This window comes from Hyperoodon ampullatus (genome assembly GCF_949752795.1).
Source record: "Hyperoodon ampullatus genome assembly, chromosome: 12".
In the NCBI taxonomy this organism is placed as follows: domain Eukaryota; kingdom Metazoa; phylum Chordata; class Mammalia; order Artiodactyla; family Ziphiidae; genus Hyperoodon; species Hyperoodon ampullatus.
The window spans coordinates 59,617,477-59,623,413 of NC_136925.1; the positions used below are offsets into that span (position 1 = coordinate 59,617,477).

The 5,937-nt window shown below is 42.8% G+C and overlaps 1 pseudogene across 1 annotated transcript; it reads left to right on the top strand.

The window, feature by feature from the left end:
• The first annotated feature begins 426 nt into the window (after positions 1-426).
• On the top strand, positions 427-1,489 carry LOC307061425 (ADP-ribosylhydrolase ARH3-like; annotated as a pseudogene). The gene has a single exon. The product of its transcript is annotated as an ADP-ribosylhydrolase ARH3-like (transcript).
• The last annotated feature ends 4,448 nt before the right edge of the window (positions 1,490-5,937 follow it).

Below are 5,937 nucleotides of genomic sequence, written 5' to 3' on the forward strand. Positions count from 1 at the left end.
TAAATCTCTTCGTTACAAAGATAGCTGTAAGCAGTCTCTCTTTGCTTTTTTTTTTAGAAGCCCATCATTTAGTTGAAAGGCAAGCTTAAACCCTGTGATGGGATGGGAGGTGTTGCAGGGACGGCAGCGCTGATACACATACTAGGGAGGAAGGAGTGACTGTTTTGTGAGGATTTGGAAGTCTAGCATAAGGCAGATGGCAAAAAGAAGGCTCTGAGTTTTGGTGGGATGAAATTTCTAGGATAAGGAATAGGGACAGATGTGGCAAGATGAAGTAAAGATAGCCCAGGTCGTATCTTAATTATTTAAAAATAATTTTATACGTGAAACCTTTTATTAAGTCATCTCTTAAATTGAGAGCTTCGTGTAACATTTGTTTTAAATTTAGAATCAAGACTGTAGTCAAACGGCGGCCGGTCCGCGCGGATGGCGGCAGCGGCGGCGGTGATGACGGCGGCGGCCCGCTCCGTCTGCCGCTTCTGGGGTTGCCTGGCGGGCGCGCCGCTCGGGGACTATGGCGTGGGCGCTGTCGACGAGGCGCACGACACCGCCGACCTGACTTCAATCCTGCATCAGGTCCAGGACCTGGAGCCGGACCCCGGCTCGCCGGGGAGCGTGCGGCCAGAAGCACTCTGCTACACCTACGACACGGTCGGCCGTGGCCGGGGCGCTGGTGCAGTCCCTGCTGGCCAAGGGGGCCTTCGACGAGGTGGACACGGCTCACAGGTTTGCTCAGAAGTACAAGAAAGACCCTGACGGGGGTTATGGTGCTGGAGTGATCACCGTTTTCAGGAAGCTCCTGTGCCCCAAGTGCCGTGATGGCTTTGAGCCGTCCCAGCCCAGTTTAATGGCAAAGGCTCCAACGGCAATGTGGGCGCCATGCGGGGGCTGGCATCTCCCCGGCCTATAACAGCGTCCAGGATGTGCGGAAGTTTGCCCAGCTCTCGGCCCAGCTGACACACGCCTCTTCCCTGGGTTACAAGTGTGCCATCCTGCAGGCCCTGGCTGCTCACCTGCCTTTGCAGGGTGAGTTGTCCTGTGAGCACTTCCTTGGACAACTCCTGGCCTGTACGGAGGAGCTGGAGAGTGACACCCAGTCCGTGTCAGGTGCCCGGGAGTTGGGCATGGAGGAGCGTCGTACTCCAGCCGACTGAAGAAGATTGGGGAGCTTCTAGAGCAGAATGCAGTGACCAGAGAGGAGGTGGTGTCTAAGCTAGGGAAAGGCATCGCTGCCTTTGCACCGCCATCTATTGCTTCCTGCACTGCATGGAGCCTGACCCCGAGATCCCCTCTGCCTCCAAAGGACTCTCACCTATTCCATCTCACTTGGTGGGGACACAGACACCATTGCCACCATGGCTGGGGCCATTGCTGGCGCCTACTATGGCATGGAACAGGTGCCAGAGAGCTGGCAGCAAAGCTGTGAGGGCTATGAGGAGACGACGTCCTGGCCCAGAGCCTGCACCGGGTCTTCCAGAAGAGTCTGTGAGGGCCACAGTTGCTGGGGCTCCGCCATACCCAGCAGAAGCAACTACAGCTCGGATTGGAAACCCTGGGCTCCCTTATCCTTGGCTCCTTGCCTTGGTCTTCCTGCGGTGTGGCCGGAGTGCACCCTTGGGGCTGGGGACTCCTTTGGGGAGGTCACTGAACAGTGGGGGAGGGACGGGTGCCTTCTGGTGCTGGGTTCCTGGCTTCTGCAGAGCCTCGGTGCTCCTGGCTCCTCTGTCAGACATAAGGGACCGGGGCCGGTTTTATTTTGGAGCAGTACTTGTGGTGTTTTCCTTTGTTATCTAGGACACGGGATTTGGGGAGGTGGAAATGATCTGCAGCATCATTTCTCCTTGTTGGGATTTAACCAGTTTGCCAGGAAGTCTGCCTTTGACTGCACAGGGCCCCTGAGTGCCAAGTTTATATGGATCAGGAGGTGGACACGTGAATCTAGCTGATCTAAATGCACACCTGGCTCTTGGCTTGTTAACAGCTTCCAGACGAAGTCACAGAGCAATAAACAGTTTTTTAAATCCCACCCCCCCAAAAAAAGATTGTAGTCAATTAATAACCCTTGCAACAGAATGTGTAAGACAAATATTACAAGATATGTCTGAATATTGTGTTGATGTCACTCTTGTTCTCCTTCATCTCCCAAATACATAACAGATGAAGGTAAAGTGACAGACATGTATACAAATGATGGTAGTAACTGTAGGAGTTGAAGTTACTCATGACTGACAAACCATCACAACATTCCTTGCTTTTTTTCCAAATACTCCTCCTCAAGTCAGCAACAATTTCCTGTGCAAAATACCAGAACAATTTCTCCCAAGACTCAGGCTCACAGTCATCACCCAGACATTATTTCTAAATTATTGTAAACATTAATTTAGACCATAAGTTCTGATGGTAAGATACATGAATGTGTATGTTGATTGGTCAATAAACCTGATTCACAGCACTATCATCAATCATAGATTACATTTATGTGATTGTCAACCCATAAGAAACCACCATCCATGTCTGAAGGCTGAGCTGTAAGATTTACATATCAAAGCACTTGCAAGGTTCCCAATCCTCCCTTTAAGTATGAATCAAGGGATCACAAGGTTTCTCAATCTTGGTACTTATTAAAATTTTGAGCCTGATACTTTTTTTTGGGGGGGTGAAGGGGACTTCCCTTAGCAACATCCCTCGCCACTACCCACTAGAGTCCAGAAGACCACCCTCCCCCTGACCCCACCAAGTTGTGGCAACCAAAAATGTCTTCTGACATTGCCAAATACCCTCTGGGGGGCAGAATTGTTTCTGGCTGAAAACCACTGGGTTACATACCATACCAATAGTCACTCTTCAGTAATGTAATTGATATTGTCTATAGATATATTTTATAGGGCCATAATGCGTTGAAAGGAAGTCTACGTATGACTCATTGAGAAAGAATGGCAGACCAACCAGATCAACACTCATAGCCAATAATACATCAGAACTCACTTGACCACAGATGACGGTATATAACTCAATCAGGAGGCAGTGAAGTGGGAGGTGAACCATGTGGTGTGATACAACAGATTTCTTTCTGTGTGTGACTTATTTTCTGCTTTTAAAAGTAACACATGAGTCTGTTTTTGGAAAAAAAAAACATATATAGGAGTATGAAGAAGAAAACAAAAATTAGCCCTATTATCACCACCAGGAGACAATGGTTATTGTGGTAAATTATATATTTTTTCTAACGTTCACTGCTTTCCAATGTGATGTGCAGGGTCTTCTCTGAGAGAGATTATTCCTCTGGCCTCAGTGAAGCCAGTCTTATCCCTAGGGCTTGCTTTGGCCAATGAAATACGAGCTACTTCTAGGTACAATCTTTAAAATCATCACATGGTTTCTCCTTGACCCTTTTCTCTCTGCCACGAGAAAAACAAAGTACTAAAGAAGGGATGTTCTTTAAGAATAAATAGTAGGACAAAGAGGACACATGAAGGAGAGCTATACTGACTCTCTGCTGGCATGAAATTTAACCTTTATTGTTTAAAAAAATTTTTTTTAATGTGGACTTTTCTTTTAGTCTTTATTGAATTTGTTACAATATTGCTTCTGTTTTATGTTTTGGTTTTTTGGCTGCGAGGTATGTGGGATATTAGCTCCCTGACCAGTCATCGAACCTACACCCCCTGCATTGGAAGGCTAAGTCTTAACCACTGGACCACCAGGGAAGTCCCACCTTTATTGTTATGCCACTAAATTTTAGGATTATTTGTTACTGCAGCATAACCTCATAAAATCTAACTTATAGTATATTTTATTCTAGTTTTTTATATACATATGTATGAATAATGAATAAAATATAATATATTATTTAAAATATTTACATTTCTATACAAATGTATATTTATAATTGGAGTAATTTTCACTTAACATGTTTCTTTGTGATTTTTCTTCTCTTTGATAATTTTCAGGTATAATTATCCCTCTGTAACATGAATTTTGATGAATGCCTGGCATTCCATTGTACTAAGTCAACCCCCCCTGTGTTATTATACTTTTACTTTATTTTCAGTTAACGCTCTTATATATAACATCCCCACACAGAAGTCTTTGGTGCATCTCTGATTATTATCTTAGGATAAGTCAAGGAAGTGACATTGCTGGGTAAAGAGGGTGAACATTGGGAAAGCTTTTAGTAGAGATTAGGGTTGCTTACCATAATTATCACACTCATGGACTCTGTCCAGGGTGGATCAAGGTGTTATTTCTTCACATCCTCAGCAACACTGAAGATGGACATAAAATTCAAGAAGAAGAAATTTGAAAATGTCCGGGAGTAAAATACTATCTTTTTTTTCAGTTTCTTTTCCTGACTTGCTAGTGAAATGATTTTTTTTTTTGCATGTCATTTAAAATTCTCTGCCCCTTATTTTCCAGGTCAATAGGAAATAAGTTTATAAAACCTGATTTTCCTACTCAAGTAGGATGACTAACACGGATAGGACCAAGGGTCAAAATCAATAATCCAATAACGAGCTCCAAGTAATTTGGAACAATAAAATACAGTGGAAATGTCAGTATAGAAAAAAATTCATGTAAAGATGATTTTAAGTGAGCTTGAAAGGAATGAAAAGGCTGAGAAGCAGTGCTATATGTCACTCACTCATCCATTAATTCATTCAACAAGTAAGTGGCTAGAAAGAGACAGGGATTATATAGATGTTGAGGACATGGTGTTGCGCAAGATAGACAGGCTTCCTGCCCTTACACAGCTTGCAGTCTAATGGCCAAAGACAAACAGTTATACCACCAACAGCCATTCAACTTGATAGCACCCTGATAGGATAAAGTCAGAACTAAGAGATTGGGTAGCAGGAGTTCCAAGAATGCCAGACGCCATCTTCAAAACGTTCATGCAAGAGAACATGCCTTTTAGCAAGTGGCAGATTTAAGATTTGAATCCAAGTCACCTTGATGCTCCAAGTCTGTATTCAGCCAAAGATTTGTACAGTATAAGTTAGGAGGGCAGTATATAAAATATGTAGAAAGAGCAAATATGTTGACAAAACAATATCACCTTATATTTCAGGTCCATATATGTGTATCTCTAGTCTAAAAAGTAACATGTGTCTTAGTTCTTTACTGATAATGCTTTGTTAACATTTCTCTATGATGGTTCTTTGTCATGATCATCACTTCCTCAATGATTTCCCATACGGGACATTGGAAAGTTGAGTTCTTTGACAAAAATTATAATTACCATATGTTTACGTGCACAAATATATTTATTTCGTCTTTAGGATTAAATGTTAGTTACCAAAGCAGAAATGGGTTTTTATAACAGGGATGGCTGTTCAGGTTTGTAAAGCAAGTTAAACCTGACAGTAAGGCATGTGCTTTAAATTTCCTTGGTTTGAGGCACTGTTTACTCTGGTGGCAGCGTTGTACGTAAGTCAAGCTTTCTTGCTTTCCCCCATAAACTGTTACATGGTAGAATGATTTCGGCCAACCCCGAAGGAAATATCTGAAAACAGCACATTTACTTTTGATTTAATACTGATGAGTCATGCCTCAAAGTTCCTCATTAGACTGTGTGGAAAAGCTTTCAAAATCTGGGAGAACATCGTAACCTGGATTGCCAAAATTTAAACATTTTCTAGAGGGGAGACCATCATAATTTAAGTGTTATTTTGCAAAGTTGGCTCTTGTTTATCTAGCTCAGGGTCTCAATGTCTTCATTAGCTTATTTTAACTGTATCCTAAAGCAATGGTTCTCCAGATAATAAAAAATATATATTTTTATCATTTGTCACATTTTACATTTTAATTGATGGTGTTGATTAGTCTTGATGTTTGAGTCTTGGCTAAGCAGAAAAGGCATGTTTTATATGTATATATTTGTTTTCTTTATTTGTGTGTGGCTGTATGAGATAGCTCCTCAGTTAAGCACAAACTTAG